The 17,431-nt window shown below is 42.4% G+C and overlaps 1 protein-coding gene across 1 annotated transcript in view; it reads left to right on the top strand.

Annotated features, from left to right (window-relative positions):
- MRO (maestro) overlaps positions 1–17,431 on the top strand; it is a 53,908-nt gene that overhangs the window by 26,839 nt on the left and 9,638 nt on the right. Inside the window, 2 exon segments of the mRNA XM_024756830.1 lie at positions 3,910–4,030; positions 8,576–8,704. The gene's annotated coding sequence lies outside the window, so the exon portion shown is untranslated.

Genomic DNA, 17,431 nt, shown 5'->3' with positions numbered 1-17,431 from the left:
GCTGTTAGGCCTGGGGAGGACTTTCAGGGTGGGGTTTGAACAAGACCTGGAAGAAGTGGTTAAACAAGCGGTGGTTACAGGGAGGGTAACCTGGGCATGAAAAATAGACACCGAGTGTAGACATTTTGGGGGGAAGTGACTGAGATAACAGTGAGTGTGTCAGTGAATTGGGAGAAGGGCAGCAGAAAGGAAGAGGAGGCCATGTGGGGAGGTCAGGCAGCCAGGTGGCCAGGTAATGCCGTCTGCATTTTGCACACCCCGGAGAGCAGGCGTCACCTAGAATTCTGTCCTAGGTGTCTCTCTTGCCTTACATTAGTCCTGGCCCTGATAGTACAGAACAAACAACCAGAAGAGCCCTTAGGCTCCCAGCCTGTGACCTCTCAGAGGGCAGGGATCATGTATTGATACTTTTATTTGTATATTTATCTTTATATTCCCTATGCCCTCGTGTTGGGCAGAGAGCATGGCACCAAGGAGACTCTCAATAAATGTTTATTGAATGAATAAATATTTGTTTAACGACACAGTCAGGGCAACCAAGGCAAATATTGTCAGCAAATAAATACTGGCCTCTAAATAATAGGTCTCCAAACAGAAATTCAGCAAGGTAGAAAGAGTATTTGTTACATGAATGTGTGGAGGGAAGACCTTGCCCTGGAATGAGTTCAGTATTTAAAACTTATTTTCCAATGTGTAGAATATGTATAACTTGGTCTGATACTCTTAACACTGGATCTGATACCCTTAACACTGGTCTGATACCCTTAACACTGGAACAAATGCATGATTCACAATACAAAACTCCGAAGTAGAAAAAATGTTCTGTAAAATTTATCACATTCAGTGTGCTCTCCTCCTACATCCGTTCCTGGAGGGAATATTTTTTGAAAGAAATACAAATAGTTCTTTTTTTAAAAAAAGAAAAATGTCACTCTATTGTTAGATTTGGGGTTGCTATGTTACTTCATTATATTAAATGTCACTTCTGCTCATCCAAGAACAATCTTTCTTTTCCTTCTCTCTTTTTTTTTTTTTTTTTGAGGAATAACGTATCTGTGGCCTAAATAAACATTCATTTGGGAAAGTGAATTCTTAGCACAAAATTTGTAGTAATGAATTCAGCTTTACTTTTATTCTAATAGAGTTTTAAATTCAGGAACAAATAGAAAGGAACAATTAGAACTCTCTTTTCTCTAGGGATCAAAATCAAAGGGAGAAAGACAGCTAATGTCCTTCTTCTATACCCACTTCGTATTGTAAAGTGAAGTAACACACAATTAGTAGCTTTCTACCAGGTCCCTGGGTTTTTAATAATGGGCAACTCTGGAATCACTGAATTTACACCCAACTAGAACTGAATTAATAGAAAAAGGTGAGTTAATGATGCTCTTCATCTATGATTAAATATATTCATTGTCTAACAGATAAATGACTTTAGTATTTGTTTTCAGAAGCAGGAATTGAGAGGTGAAAATGCCCTAAGATGTACAGAGGGCTCTGCCTTCCTGCTTCTCCACCAGCCTTCTCCCTCCTTCCCCTCCTCAGTCCCATTGCTACAAAAAACAAAACAAAACACTGCAGCTTATTTTTTAATGTGTTCTCTTGGGGGGATGTGCACAGTAATTAAGATATATGTCTTAGACTTTTTTATGCTTAAAAGTGCATGAAATAAAAAACACCTGTAACTTTCTATTCTGATAATCCATGTTGATTTTTTAAATTGAAAGCAATAAATATGTTTGGTAAGAAAAATTCAAACTACACAAAAAGATATACATTTGAACTAAAAGCTTCCTTCTTCACCCAATTACTCTCCTCCTAGGAGACTCCTGTTAATGATTTGTTGAGTGCCCTTTTAGGAAAAAAAAATGGCCATAGCGGCACATATTTCTTTTTAAAAATTTACGTACGTTGATTTATAATATATTCTCCTCTGAACCTTGATTTTTTTACTTAATAATATACCTTGAACATCTCTTTATATCAGCACATATAGATCTACTCTATTTGTTTTATAATGCTCCCTAGTATTCCATTGTATAAAGGTACCCTAATTTATTTAAACTGTCCCCTGCTGATGGACATTGCAATAATTTATTTGATGTTACAAATAATATTTCAATGAACACCTTTTAACATATATCCTGATGTCATTCTTCATATGTATTTACAAGGTAACCAGGGTTAACATATACAGTTGCACAGGTTGTACACTGCACAAAGTGCCTCATCTGTGTGGTTACCAATCACTTTGTAGACATCATAACTTTATTTTTAAAATATTATATATATATATTTTAAAAATTTTTATTGGAGTAGAGTTGATTTACAATGTTGTGTCAGTTTCAGGTGGACGTCATAACTTTAAATACTTATTATGATACTTTCCTGGCAGATAGACATAAAATGTCTTGAGGAAGGGGTTCCTTTTTCTAATTTGCACAAAATCATCACTGCCCTGGGTGAACCACTATCAACAGAGCTGCTGAGTCAAAGGGCATGTGCACATGGACTTTTGATAGATATTGTCAAGTTTCCTCCCAAACTTAAGAGCTACAAAAAGAAAATTCCTAGTGGGTAAAATTAGGTGATTTGCTTGTTACCTACTTTCCCTTCCTTTCAGGGGACGATCTAACGTATACTCTCTTGAAGGAACAGAGACCAGTAGGAGAGAGAAGCAGCTGTTCTAGGCCCAGAGCACCTAAAGTCTGCAGACTTGATTCCTGAACAAATATATGTTGATAAAATTGACTTCTTTTTCTCTTTTCTTTTCTTTTTCTTTTTTTTCTTTTTTGGCTGCACCGCATATGCGGCATGCAGAATCTCAGTGGAAGAGCATAGTTTTAACGATTGGACCACCAGGGAAGCCCCTTTTTGTTCTTTTCTGGAGCAATTAAATGAACAATATTGGGAAAGGTGCAGGAACGCTGTGATGGAGCTATGGTGGGAGGTCGGTATTGTGGGATAAAGATGGAATTGTTGAAATACATCTGTTGTGGGCTATATGAAAGAGTGCTCTATTACTGTAGTTTTCTCCAATCCCTCAAGGAAGAGTCAGCTGTCCCAATCATAGCCTGGATTTCTAATCCAGTACACATTATAGGGCACTTTTGGACATGGATGTACTGTTTTGTTGGTCAAATTGTGCCTGACGTCGTTCTCATTGTCATAAAATGCCTATACACTTGTTGGTCACTGGAATTCTATTGGATTCTAGTGTAAATGCAAAATTGAAGGAAAAGTAAGTGCAATCCTGAGACCGATTCATTGCGGAGGAAGGAACGTGTGAAGCAATGTCCACAGCAAACTGAAAATGGAGACAAGGGAGGTGAGGGATGGGGGGTAGAAACCAAGGTGGGGAAAGGTCAAGGTTGAGAGAAAGGAAGACCATAGAGAGAGTAAGAATGGCCTGTAGAGGTGAGTGGCCGAACCCTCCAATGACTCTGGTTGGTCAAAGCAGGAGAGGAAGCCCAGCCCCATCAACCAGGTTTGAGACTTTGGGCAAGTCCCCTGCTCACTCTGCCTGTCCCTCAGTTTCCCTACTTGTCAAAGAGCCCTGAGAATGACCCCCTTCCTAGGATTGTGGGGTACAACGTGACAAAGAGCATGAAAATGCTTGGGGATGTTAAAAGCAGGGACAAGACGACACGCGGTCGTGTCTGTGGTCTTGATCTGCCTCTCACGGTGCTGTCTATTGATCCAGTTCTCTTCCAGGATGAAGCGCGCGTAGCTTTCTCCCTGGGCCCTTGCAGAAACAGGAAACTAACGTGAGAATCTTCAAAGTTTGCACAACAGCATGGCCTGTAATGAATGTTTAGCCACTATCAGGGGCAGATAGCTTAAAAAGGTGTTATTATGTATTTCCCTCTCGTGATAAAACTCTAATCTGTTTAATGTTTCATCTTCAAGGACAAAATGCAGCTTACAGCCGACCCCGAGCTTGTTTAAAGGACAGCGGCATTCCTGGGGGTAGTCACTTTGCCTTTCATCAGGATGAGATCTGAGGCAGAAGCCTCAGCACCCAGCTCAGGTAAGACAGCACAGAACATTTTCTGGATTCAACCGATTCTACTAAACCTTGTAGTTCAACACAGTTCATTGATTGCTACAGATTTAACCAGATGGGCTGGAAAATGTTTATATACGTTTATGGTTAATTTTTGGAAGTAGGGGTGTTTGGTGATGGTGTGAATTAATGTCTCAGATAGGAAAGGTGTTTAAACTTGAACTTCTTCTTCTTTTTTTAACTTTTATTTGCATTTGTTTAATGCTGAATTTATTCTTGCGCCATAAGTTTTTGCTTCTTCAGTTTCTTCTGGGATATCTTTTTCTCTGTGCAACAATCTGCCCTTTTTCAGTAAGGCTCACTGGATGGTGGCAGAGGGGGTTCACGCAGGGGTGAATCGGATCATGAGCTCTGTAAATCCAGAGGCACACCTTGGGGCTTTGTTCACCTGGATGAGCTCAATGCCCAGAGAGAATTGACATCAGAGCACTTAAGTTCAGCATTACTCACTGCATGTTAAAGCATTTGCAGAAAACACTCAGCACTCTTTAGGGGCCACCAATGCTGTGCCAGCCCCACCGCCGTCGTGACGATGGAGGGGCACACATTGCTTCTGCAAAGTGACATCTTTCAGAGACTTGGCGGTTTTTTTAGATATGCACACTTTGGTGGTCTGGGCAGTGAACATGGAGATTTGAACCTCTTGGTTTGCATGATTCTGTCAGCTTCCTGGGTCAAGTGAGTAGCGAAGCATTTTCAGAGATCATTGCAGGCTATTTACAGAAGAGTTTGAAATATATCCTTGCATCCCAGTACTAATAACGACTGCCAAGTAATATAGTCAGGAAAACAGAAGGCAGGACAGCTGGACGGTGGGCTGGATAAGGAAACGGCTGAGAGCGGTTTTCTGTTCATAGTTTGTAGAACTGGAGAGACTTCACAGGCTCCTGCTTCTCTGTGCCTGAGGGTATTTGAAGAAGAGGGATAAAGCCAGTGCTTCTCCCTGTGGCATCTACTATACTCAAAGATTTGAAACAAAAGACTGTTGCTTTTATATTAAAATAAACCAGATATGTAGTAGAGTGGGAAGCAAACGGGGGGCGGGGTGGCGGGTGACGTTTGAGAAGAGCTTCCCAAGGGGTGTCCGCCTGCCACGGGCAGCTCTGGGCTCCCATCAGTGCTGGGGGCTCGTGGAAGAGTCTGGGGAGCACGAGGTCCCCTGGCTCATCCAAGGTCCTCCATCTGGGGCCCCGCACCCGTGCTCCTCCTGTTTCCCGGAATGCCTTTGCCTTTCCTCTCTGCCTCTCCCTGCTATACCAGTAAGCCCAGGTGATGACGCACCTTCTTTTACGAAGGATATCCCGAGGGACTGCTCTTCGTCACCTCCTCTCTATGGCCCTTACCGAGACCATATCTCACCTGCATTCCCAGTGGTCTCCAGAGGGCACAGTGCCACCTGATGCGCGCTCTGCCTTGTTGAAAGTAGGATCTCCATAAGCACTTGGAGAACAAGGAATGAATGAATGAGAAGTTGGCATTCCCAATTAGTGGCTCAGCAGACAGCCCATTTGATTTCTTTTTAGAAGTGAAAACCAAGACAGACTTTGGCCTGACCTGGGGGAAGTTTCTGAAAGAAGATGAGAGGGAAGAAATCAAAACCCATTCCTTTTAACAGAGTTTACTGATGAGACTATGCACAAGGAGGGGCTTCTGAAAATCCTGACACTAGAAATCAAGCCGTGTTGATCTCTGCTGTCATTTGTCTTCACTTCCCAAGTCTAAATCAAAAGTGAGTTGCTGATTGATTCATTCTGCCTGTTGCCCTTTTCATCAGTGATGCAGACTCAATAATTACTCTCTTTTGATTTCTTCCGGTGGCATCAGCCCCTGCACTTCTGACAATAAGGAAATATTAATTGAGAGTGAAAACCGAGTTGTTAAACAATAACCATAAATAATTATGGTATGTGAAGGACATCATATCATCACCCCATCAATCTGTTGTAATCGAATTACCAGAGAGACTTCCCCTCTCATTCCCAGAAGAACTGTGCTGTGTCCTAAGGCCATGTTAGGAGAACCTTGTTCTTTTGGCATCATGTCCTGGTCTGGATGCTTCCCAAGTTTGTGCTGTGTCTGGGACTCTTTGGGGCTGTTAGCTGTGTCCTTTGTGGGAAGTGTTTAATAGAGCTGAATTTGGATCAGTAAGTCTCCTGGGTACCAATTCTGGTTGTGCCCTGATTTTCTCTGTGACCGTAAGCCAACCAGGAAAACTTGTCTGCCCTTTTGTTTTCCCATTTGGCAAGTGAGGAAGACATTATTTCTCTGCAAAATGTCTCAACACCTGAACACAAAGAAACTTTAGACACGAGGGCTTATTAAGAGTGTATCTCTGTGACAAAGTGAGAGAGTGGCATGGACATATAGACACTACTAAATGTAAAATAGATAGCTGGTGGGAAGCAGCCGCATAGCACAAGGAGATCATCTCGGTGCTTTGTGACCACCTACAGGGGTGGGATAGGGAGAGTGGGAGGAAGATGCAAGAGGGAAGAGATATGGGGATATATGTATATGTATAGCTGATTCACTTTGTTATAAAGCAGAAACTAACACACCATTGTAAAGCAATGATACTCCAATAAAGATGTTAAAACAAAAAAAAAAAGAGTCTATCTGTTGTATTTCTGTCCATGGTGTGTGTGGGGAGATTTCAGTCCTGAGTCACCAGTGAGACTTGGCAGAGAATCCTTATACTTGCAGCACAGATTTTATTTCTCCAGCTGCTTCTGTGGCCTGGTTTAATTTTATCTGCTTTTTGGTCATCCCAAGCACCGCACGGATTAGTTCAATGCAAGGATATGACCTCCTCGATCTTATTCTCACTCTTGGCAGATAACCCAACTCTGGTCTTACTGAGAAGACGGAGGCTGATTGAACTTGCTTATCCTCATTTTCACGCTGATGGATCTCCATCTCTGCGGTTGTCTCCCAGTTTCAGATAAAAAGAGGAGGCATCTCTCTCCCTCCTCCCCAGAGCTAACCCTGTCCCCTGTCCCCTTGATCCCTCCCTTCAGCTCTTCCTATTTTGCTTTTCACTGCTTGCATTACCCACCTCTTAGGCCTCCCTTGCAACTGTTTTCAAACATGCCCAAGCTTTATTCGATTTTAAAATCACACAACAAAACCGGAATGCCTTTCTTGACCTTGCTGTCTCTTCCAGTCTATTTATTGCCTTCCTTTTGCAGCAAGATGCCTCCATTTCCTCTTTCCACATAGCCCCTGAGCTCTGCAGTCTAGCTTCTTTGTTGAAATTGCATTCTCAATAGTCACTTGGGTGCCCTTGTGCACCCAAAGAGGGCTTTGTTTTAGCCTCATTCTTATTTTCTCAGGGCATTGTTTTTCTGTCCCTCTGCTTTTTTCTTCCAACCTTCCACTCTGATGTACTTCTCAGGTTTATGCCCATCTGACTCCTAGTTAGATTTCCCAAACTTGCCTAGCATTGTGGCTAAGGGTCTAGGCTCTGACATAAGCCTGCCTGTGGGTGAATTTTAACTCTGACACTAATTAACTGTGCGACCTTGGGCAAAGTTATCTCTGTGCCTCAATTTCCCCATTATGAAAATGAGGATCATAATAAGAGTCCTAACATAAGAATCAAACAAGATAGTCTACGCAGTATTCACCCCAATGTTTGGCACATAGAAATAGTCAATGAACATTGCTTATTAGCATAACAATAAGCTCCTAGAGCTTTGAAAATATAACTTTTTCCTTTTAGGACACGTTGCCCACGTCACCCAACACAGAGCCAGACAATAAATAATTATTGGTAAATAGATTCTCGCACTTGGATGGAGAGTCCAGGGAAGGATGGGGGGAAGGAAGCTCCCCAAATCTGCAAGTACCCAGGTTTTTTTGGTTTGGTTTTCCCAATAAATCATTTAAATTGTTGAGAGTTTAAATCAGTCGTTTCAGGTCCTGTGGTGTTTGTTGGGCTGGAAGGGGCGTCAACGGTACAGCTTTGGCTGGTGGTACACCAATCAGTCACAATGAAGCTACTTGGCCTGGAGCACAGTGTCCTGTCCTGAGATTAAAAGCTGCTCCAACAGGGATTAGGGAGGGAAGCGCTGCAGCGGCTGCTGGGTACGGAGGCTGCCTGGAACCGGTCCATTGAGTGATGCCGCCATCTAGTGGTCTCACGGGGAACGGTGCTGGACAGAGCCCTTTCATTCGGTGCAGGGGAAGGACCCTAGAATTGCAGTCTTTTCCTTAGAAACTGTGGGTGGGACTCGGAATGAGGGACGAATAAGGGGCAAACACAGCATAGGAAAGGAGGAAAAACACCTCAGCACAGTTTGGCGAAGTAAAGGGCCCAAGGGATGCTTATTCCCGCCTAGAACAACCTTGTGGGTATCAGAGGACAGTTCCCTCCCTCACTTCAATTCCATCTAAACTTTGATTTTTTTTTTTTTTCCTCATATGAGTCTCTCTTTCCAACACTCTGCGTTGACTCGTTATCCTGAACAGACCCTGCTTCACCTTCTCATTTCCCTTCTTCTATGTTAGGAGCTCAGGGCTGGGAAAACTGACCCGACTCATCCCATCTGGCTGCTTCCCCGGGAACAGCCGCTCTCCGCGCCGCCCAGGACCTGAGCTTCGGCCAAACCGCGCTTCTTCACCACGTGACCGCCGCAGGTAAGGGCCGGCTGCTGGCTGGAGCGGCCCGGGCGGCGGGAAGAGGCTAAGGTCCACTTGGGTTCCCCAGTCCCTTCTGGAATGTCACTCAGGTCGTTGTATCAGAGAGCTGACGTTCTCTTTGTAAAAATGTACTAGGCAATGTTGATGAAGCCGTTTTTTCTTTTCACAAACTATTTCAATCCATCTATGATCAATAGATGGGTTATAGATCGTTATATTAAGATCACTGTATTAAGAGCTTTAGATGGGAGGGGACTGAAGGGAAGGTATGGATGCTTCAAACTGAAGTGTCTCTGCCGTGTGTCCTTACCTGGTCAGCGCGCAGGACACCGTCTAGGAGCTGGATATAGGCTTAGAACATAGTGATGGAAAGTATAGATTTTGGAGTCTGGAGCTCTCTGCTCTGCCACTACTAGCTATTTTTCTTTGGGTGAGTTGTTTGTATTACTCTAAGCCCCAGTTTCTCCTCTAAAATGGGCGTAAGTAAACCTCTCAAGATGATTGTAAAGGTTAAGTGAAGTACAGAAAAGACCTCATATTTGAGATACTGGGACTGGATTTTAGAGCGCTTATGGAAGAAGTTGGTTAAAGCGGTGAATTATAAAAAATGATACGTAATCAAATATTTTACCTTAAAATATAGAATTTCCCAATCTTTAATGTAGGGCCATGGCCTTTTCTTTGAACATGGATCCTCTAGTGGGCATTTTTTGATATGTCTCTCTTGCACAAGCCACACGCATAATACTTCATCTATGAGTTCTAGTTTTGGTTTCTGTCAATGTAGTGAGACTTTAAAGGCTTCTGGGAAGATGCGTGTAAAATCACTTTCTGTAAGATCATCCCAATTCCAGTAAACCATTCCAGATTATTAAGACTATTTCCAAACTTCTGTCCACATGAATCCTAATTGGACAGCAGTTATTTTTAGCAGCTTCCCATTGTTGAATCCTTCCAAAATATTCCATTTTGCTTTCACAGAAACTTCCTTTCTTTGTATACTCCTATTTCATCAGTTTCTATAATATTTAAATTTTGCAATTACAGTAACAAGTACAGCTGTCATAAACTGATTCTTGGTAAACCTATGAGGACTAGTGGAGCAGAAGTTAGCAGTGGGTACTGTCAGCCACAAGCATTGGTTGGTACCGTTCGTGGAGGGCCTGCAGAATACGGTTAACCAGTAGAGGTCAGCTAAACAGGCTCTCCTGCAGCGTATACAAAATGCTAAGTATAGTGCCTAGTATATACGTGTCCAGTAATAGTAGCTACTAATATTGTTATCATTAATACCTTCAGTGTTGGAAGGATTGTTACAAATCTAACAGTTTCTTCCCCTCATTTTACAGATAAGATCAAAGTATTATGTAATTTTAGCCTTCATAATATAGATTTTGGCTTTAATAAGTTAAAGGATTATTGACGATAAACGTAATGTTTTGAGTCAGAAGGATTTAAATTTGCAAAGGCATCTGGGAGTCAGCATAAAGCACAAAACTCATCTAAGTCACCCCAAATCCATGTCTGTTCAGGAAGACCAGGTAGGACTACAACATGGCAATGAAGACAAGCTGCAAGGTCATGGTGACGGTGAAACTGTCCCCATCGGGGACAGGGCATTAGCACAGAGGGAAGGACTTCCCAGAGGGGGCAGAATTTGTTGAAGAACGTACACAGGGATGAATGAAACTACAAGCAGAGCCTTGCCTTAGGTGTCCAGGTGTCCTCCCGGACTCAGTCACACTAGATGAGGCACCTGGGAAACCCAGAGCAACATGCCAGAAGGAGGACCCAACACTCCCAGCAAAGAACAACTGTTCGGGGGCAAGTGGGTTTGTAGGTGGAGTTATGAACACCTAAGAATTCTTTGAATCCATATACTCTGTTTCTTCGTAGTTTATTTACAACATTCCTCTGAGAGCTCCTGTATTGCAACAGGTTTGTTTGATTGGGTTGGGTCAAAAGGACTTAATTTGCCAAAGAGGAGAAGGGAAGCCGGCAGCAGGGCACTTGGGTGGAGGGAGGCCTTTAAGAAGCTGCAAGCTCAGGAGACACAAAGCTCAGGTAAGGGGCTCTGCAGCCCTGAATGAACTTTTCTTCTGTGTTATTCTTTTTTTTTTTTTTTTTGCGGTACGCGGGCCTCTCACTGTTGTGGCCTCTCCCGTTGCGGAGCACAGCCTCCAGACGCGCAGGCTCAGCGGCCATGGTTCACGGGCCCAGCCGCTCCGCGGCATGTGGGATCTTCCCAGACCGGGGCACGAACTCGTGTCCCCTGCATCGGCACGCGGACTCTCAACCACTGCGCCACCAGGGAAGCCCTGTGTTATTCTTTAAGCAAACTTTTAATTTAAGAATAGTATCCAACAGGTGTGTACAAATCATAGCCTGTGCAGCTCGATGTGATTTTAATTTTATTTCGAAAGTGAAGTTCAATGTGCTTCACACACGTGTGCCCTCCCTCCCCAGTTCTCTGCAAAGACACTGACCTCTCCCCTCTTGTGCCCTCTGGCCCCAGCTCTTCCTCCCACTTCCGGGATCTCTTATGCCAGTGGCCTCAGGTGAGTGGAGTATGCCACTTCTGGAGGTAGTTAATTTCCTCTGGAGTCTTCCGGGGGTTCTTCTACACCAGTGTATGTGTACCGTCACAAGGCACCTTGTAAAAACGGGCAGCGCTCAGGCCCTCCACTCCCTGAGACTGATCCTGTAATTATGGAGCAGGCCTGGGGCTTATAACAAGCACCCTGGGGGATTCTGATGTAGGAGGCCCAGCCAAAGAATTCTTTGCTTTCTCTGCCCCAAACATGGAGATGAGCCCTGACGACCCGAGACTGAGCTAGATCACAGTTTTTATCTTGTGCTGGGGAGGCAGGAGGTGGGAGGTGGTGAGCCCTGTGTTTTTCTTTTTTTTTAAATTAAAACTATTCTTATTTATTTATTTATTTGGCTGCGCCGGGTCTTAGTTGTGGCATGCGTATGGGATCTAGTTCCCTGACCAGGAATCGCGAACCCCAGCCCCCTGCACTGGGAGTGCGGAGTCTCAAACACTGCGCCACCAGGGAAGTCCCACCCTGTGTTTTTCTAACCACAGGCTGAATCTCCCAAGCAGGGCGCTCAACCCTTGTGCACTTTGCTCTGCTTGAGAGCCTTCCATGACCTTAAATTCTAGACGTGTCTTTTAAGAAGTGACAAGGCAGGATGCTTGGCTTCTGAGGCCTGGGGAAGTGGCCTTGGGTGGCTAAAGCCCTCAGCTGCTGTGCTAATGCTGCAAGAGAAGGCCAGTGTGAGGAACAGGAAACCACTTTTGCTTTCCTTCCCAATGGAGAGAAGCTTCAGGCATGATTTTCTTATGCCTCAGAACAGGGCCACCAGCTGTTTTTTAATGAGGCCTGTGCCCCCCTTGGTGAGTGACTATCACCTCGAGAGAACTTTGCTTCTTCTAAGCTCCCCATACCCACTGTCCGGCGCCCATCGGCTCTGATTCACAGCATTCAACCTGAGGAGTGGCAGGTTCCATTGATACAGAAGGCTGTGTCCAGAAATTCCCCAGAAAGAAACAACCAAGCATGTTTTTTGCCTGTGTGAATTTTTAAATCCTCTTGTTCTGGAGAGGAATCACATAGTAATACTGGTTTCTTTCTGTTAATGCATTGGTTCTCAAAGTGTGGTCCCCAGACCAGGAGCATCCCAGCATCACCTGGGAGCTTGTTACAAATGCAAATTATTGGGTCCTGCTTCAGATGTACAGAATCAGAAACTCTGGGGACTGGGTGTGGGAATCTGTGTTTTAACGAGTCCTCCAGGTGATTCTGATGCGGACTCGGGTGTGTGAACCACTGGCTTAATGTAAAGTGTATGGGAACACCTTTTCACTCAAAGAAAATCTTGCTAGTTAGTGGGAGTGCAACTTTCTGGAGGGTGGGTGGGTTGGGCTCCCTCATTTCCATGGTGAGGGGAGGTCTGCTGGCCAGAGATGGAGAAGAAATAGAGAATGCCGCTCTGGGGTAAAGAGGTGTATTCATGGTCTCTTGAGTGTCTTCTGACCAAGAGAGCATGACCTAAACCTGCTGGCAGGGGAGGGCACAGAGAAGATGGAAAAACCAAATCTCCATGTATCTCCAGGTCAAACAGAATCAAATGTTCTAAAGCACAGCTGTTTAACGGGACTGGGCTCTATCCGTAACTTGCATTAAATAAGTTCTAAACTCCAGTAAAATCAGCGTGGCCAGCTTACCCTTGTTTGCCCAGGACTTTCCTGGTCTTAGCACTGAAAGTCCCATGTCCCAGGAAAGCCCTCAGGGCCAAGCTCCAATGTGTGTTTTTTGCACACCCACCAATCAGTTCTCTAGTTCTCGGTGGATACTGACTGGGTGTCCTACCTTTCAGTTCAATTCACTTCAATTCAACTCAGACACTATCTACTTGAAAATAGCGTCAGATCCCACAAGTTAAGGGCTCAGTCCCCATACTTTAGAGGCCAGTCACAAGTCCATGTTGTCACCTGTGCTTGTGACCAACATGCTAAAGATTGAAGGTTCCCACAACCCTGTCCCTGGGTTCGATTAATTTGCTAGAGCAGCTCATAAAACTCAGAGGAACATTTTACTTCCGGAATCACTGGTTTATTATAAAAGGATGTAACTCAGCAACAGCTAGATGGAAGAGATGTATAGGGCAAGACATGGGGAAAGGGCAAGGAGCCTCCATGCCCTCTCCAAGTGCACAGCTCTCCCTAAATCTCTTATTATAAATCACAATATCACAGGGACAAAACGATGATTGGTCACTGGTCACCCTATTCAGTGACTGCCCATTGGAATTACCTGGTGAGTTTTAAAAATTACTGATGCTCAGGCCCACCTCCAGATATGATGGTAGACTTGGTCTGGGGTATAGACAGGGCATTAAAATGTTTAAAAGTTCCTTAGGGGATTCTAATGCAGCTAGGGTTGAGAACCACTGTTATTTCTCCTACTAAAAAAAAATTAAAAAACCAAAACAAATAAAGGTCAATGGTTCTGATGAAGTTGAACCCCTACTGCACACCATACACAAAAATTGACTCAAAATGGATCAACAGCCTAAGAGATAAAACTATAAAAATTTTAGAAAACGTAAGGGTAAATCTTCATGACTGGAGTTGGCAGTGAATTCTTTTTTTTTTTTTAAAGATAGGTACTTTAATTAATTTATTTATTTATTTATTTTTGGCTGTGTTGGGTCTTCGTTTCTGTGTGAGGGCTTTCTCTAGTTGCGGCGAGCGGGGGCCACTCTTCATTGCGGTGCGCGGGCCTCTCACTGTGGCGGCCTCTCTTGTTGCGGAGCACAGAATCCAGACGTGCAGGCTCAGTAGTTGTGGCTCACGGGCCTAGTTGCTCCGCGGCATGTGGGATCTTCCCAGACCAGGGCTCGAATCCGTGTCCCCTGCATTAGCAGGCAGATTCTCAACCACTGCGCCACCAGGGAAGCCCGGCAGTGAATTCTTAGATATAGCATGAAAAGCCTAAGCAACAATGACAACAACGAAGATAGATAAATTAGACTTTGTCAAAATGAAAAACTATTGTGCATAAAAAACATTATCAAGAAAATGAAAAGCCAACATACAGAATAGGAAAATATATTTGTGAATCATATATCTGATAAGGGTCTAGTATCCAGAATATATGAAGAACTCTACAACTAAAAAAACCCAAAATGATAGACAACCTAATTAAAAATGGGCAAAGGATTTGAATAGACATTTCTCTGAAAAAGGTACACAAATCACAAACAAACATACAAAAAGACACCAGTAGTCATTAAAAAAGTGCTAATCAAACCCATAATGGCATACCACTGTACACCCACTAGGCTGAATGTAATAATAATAATTTAAAAAACTGGAAAATAACAACAGTTGGTGATGTGGGGAAACTGAAACCCTTGCACGTTGCAGCCACTGTGGAAAAGTTTGGCAGTTCCTCAAAAAGTTAAACGTAGAATCACCATATGTCTCAGCAATTCCATTCCTGGCTATATACCCAAAGAATTGAAAGCAGATACCAAACACTTGCACACCATTGTTCATAGAAGCTCTATTCACAATACCCAGAAGGTGAAAACGACCCAGGTGTCTAACAACAGATGAATGGATAAACATATGTGGCCTATCCATATGATGAAATATTGTCCAGACCTAAAAAGGAATGAAGTACCCATACATGCTACAACAGGGATGAACCTCAAAAACGTCATGCCAAGAGAAAGAAGCCAGACACAAAAGTCATAATATTATTTGATTTCCATTTATATTAAATATTCAGAATAGGTAATCCATAGAGACAGAGAGCCAGTTAATGGGACTGGGGAGAGGGCAGAATGGGGAGTGATTTCTTAATGGGTATGGGGTGTTCTTTTGGGGTAATGAAAAAGTTTTAGGACCAGATAAACGTGGTGGTTGCACCATGTTGTTAAATTAGCTAATTGTATGTTACATGGATTTCATCTCAAAAAAAAAAAAAATCAGCGGTTCACTCTTATCTACAAAATACTAAAACTAAACTCTTTAGCAGTCAGTCCTTCACAGCTGGCCTTTAATTACTTCCTGTAGCCTTATCTTTTACCACTCTCCTATTTTAACTGTTATTACTACCACTACCATGATACTACATAGAATCCCAATGTGTGAAATACGCTGTGCCTCTCCATTAAAACTCACCCACATGCAGTGGAACGTCTCTACCAGTTCTTCCAGCCCACAGTCCTCTCTTATCTCTTGGAGCTCCTAACTTTTCATCCTTCAAAGCGTGGTACTTGGGACCCGGCAGCATTGGTGTCACCTGGGAGCTTATAAGAATGGAAAAATCTGGAGCCCCCACCCGAAACCCACTGAGTCCAAACCTGCATTTTAACAAGTTCCTCTGATGACTGAAGTGCACATTAAAGTCTGAGACGCACTGGTTTACGTTAGTGGGTCTCAAGTCAGGCTGTAGATCAGAATCACTTTGCAAGCTGTATTTATTTATAATGTATATTTTAAATAATATATACACATGGAAAAATTACAAATTCTATATCTCGTAAACAAAGAACAAACAGCATTGCTCTGGCCATTCGGGTTTTGTGTTTCCATACGAATTGTAAAGTTTTTTGTTCTAATTCTGTGAAGAATGTCATTGGTAGTTTGAGAGGGATTGCATTGTATCTGTAGATTGCTTTGGGTAGTATAGTCATTTTCACAATATTGATTCTTCCAATCCAAGAACATGGTATATTTCTCCCTCTGTTTATGTCATCTTTGATTTCTTTCACGGTAGTGTTTCTCCCTCTGCAATTTTTTGGAAGAGTTTGAGAAGGATATGTGTTAGCTCTTCTCTAAATGTTTGATAGAATTTGCCTGTGAAGCCATCTGGTCCTGGACTTTTGTTTGTTGGAAGATTTTTAATTACAGTTTCAATTTCATTACTTGTGATAGGTCTGTTTATATATTCTAATTCTTCCTGGTTCAGTCTTAGAAAATTGTACCTTTCCAAGAATTTGTACATTTCTTTGTGGCTGTCCATTTTATTGGCTTATAGTTGTTTGTAGTAGTTTCTTATAATCCTTTGTATTTCTGCAGTGTCAGTTGTGATTTCCTCTTTTTCATTTCTAATTCTATTGATTTGTGTCCTCTCCCTTTTTTTCTTGATGAATCGGGCTAAGGGTTTATCAATTTTGTTTATCTTCTCCAAGAACCAACTTTTAGTTTTATTGATTTTTGCTATTGTTTTCTTCGTTTCTATTTCATTTACTTCTGCTCTGATCTTTATAATTTCTTTCCTTCTACTTATTTTGGGTTTTCTTTGTTCTTCTTCCTCTAGTTGTTTTAAGGGTAGGGTTAGATTGTTCATTTGAGATTTTTCTTGTTTCTTGAGGTGAGATTGTATTGCTATAAACTTCCTTCTTAGAACTGCTTTTGCTTCGTCCCATAGGTTTTGGGTTGTCATGTTTTCGTTGTCATTTGTTTCTATGTTTTTAAAAATTTCTTCTTTGATTTCTTCAGTGATCTCTTGGTTTTTTAGTTGCACACTGTTTAGCCTCCATGTATTTGTGTTTTTTACAGGTTTTTTCCTGTAATTGGTTTCCAATCTCATAGCATTGTGGTCAGAAAAGATGCTTGATATGATTTCAATTTTCTTAAATTTTCTGAGGCTTGATTTGTGACCCAAGATGTGATCTATCCTGGAGAATGTTCCATGTGCACTTGAAAGAAAGTGTATTCTGCCACTTTTGGGTGGGATGTTCTATAAATATCAATTAGATCTAACTGGTCTATTGTGTCATTTAAAGCTTGTGTTTCCTTATTTATTTTCTGTTTGGATGAACTGTCCATGGGTGTAAATGGGGTATTAAAGCCCCTACTATTATTGTGTTACTGTTGATTTCTCCTTTCATGGTTGTAAGCATTTGCCTTATGTATTGAGGTGCTCCTATGTTGGGTGCATAAACATTTATAATTGTTATATCTTCTTCTTGGATTGATCCTTTGATCATTATGTAGTAGCTCTCCTTATCTCGTAACAATCTTTATTTTAAAGTCTATTTTATCTGATACAAGTATTGCTGCTCCAGCTTTCTTTTGATTTCCAGGTGCATGGAATATCTTTTTTAATCCCTTCACTTTCAGTCTGTGTGTGTCCGTAGGTCTGAAATGGATCTCTTGTAGACAGCATATATATGGGTCTTGGTTTTTTTTTTTTTTTTTTT

This window comes from Neophocaena asiaeorientalis, unplaced genomic scaffold (genome assembly GCF_003031525.2).
Source record: "Neophocaena asiaeorientalis asiaeorientalis breed wild unplaced genomic scaffold, Neophocaena_asiaeorientalis_V1.1 scaffold133, whole genome shotgun sequence".
Taxonomy (NCBI): Eukaryota; Metazoa; Chordata; class Mammalia; order Artiodactyla; family Phocoenidae; genus Neophocaena; species Neophocaena asiaeorientalis.
Note: the sequence above shows the minus strand (reverse complement) of the source record. Positions and strands in the feature narration are given on the sequence as shown.